General features: G+C 44.3%; 1 protein-coding gene across 1 annotated transcript in view; it reads right to left on the bottom strand.

Annotated features, from left to right (window-relative positions):
* Positions 1–619, bottom strand: part of Cep97 (centrosomal protein 97kDa) — a 26,740-nt gene that overhangs the window by 21,728 nt on the left and 4,393 nt on the right. The gene's annotated exons all lie outside the window — the stretch shown is intronic.

Here is a 619-nt window from a genome sequence, read left to right as displayed (position 1 = left end):
AGCCACAGCACCACTTCTGGCTTTTTTCTTTTTGCTTATGTAGTGCTGAGGAATCGAACCCAGGGCCTCATGCATGCAAGGCAAGCGCTCTACCAATGAGCCACCTTCCCAGCCCCCATTTTACTATCAATTTTTATTAAAAGGTTGAGGGCTGGGTGGCTTAGTGGTAGAGTGCTTGCCTAGCATGCATGAAGTCCTGAGTTTCATTCTTCAATACCACAAAAACAGAAAAAGCCAGAAGGGGCACTGTGGCTCAAGTGGTAGAATGATAGCCTTGAGCAAAAGAAGCTCAGGAACAGTGCCCAGGCCCTGAGTTCAAGCCCCAAGACTGGCAAAAAAAAAGTTGAAGAAATTGTTTTTATTTATTGTTCTACAAGTATCTATGCAATAGCTTCCGTTTTGTCTTTCAGTTTATAAAGTTTAAATCATTATGTGGCCCATTGCAGAAAATATTTGCTTAGTGTCTGTTGTGGGGAAAGTAGAAATTTAGCCAGTGAAAAGGAAGCGAGCTTCCCAGCCACAAAGGACAGGTTGGGAAAGTGGAGGAGCAGCTCAAGTAGTAGAGTGCCAGCTTGAGGAAAACGCTAATGTAGAACTTGAGGCCCTGAGTTTGACACCC

Source organism: Dipodomys ordii, unplaced genomic scaffold (assembly GCF_000151885.1).
Source record: "Dipodomys ordii isolate 6190 unplaced genomic scaffold, Dord_2.0 Scaffold73, whole genome shotgun sequence".
In the NCBI taxonomy this organism is placed as follows: Eukaryota; Metazoa; Chordata; class Mammalia; order Rodentia; family Heteromyidae; genus Dipodomys; species Dipodomys ordii.
The sequence above is the reverse complement of the archived record's forward strand: the minus strand, read 5'-3'. Positions and strand labels throughout refer to the sequence as shown.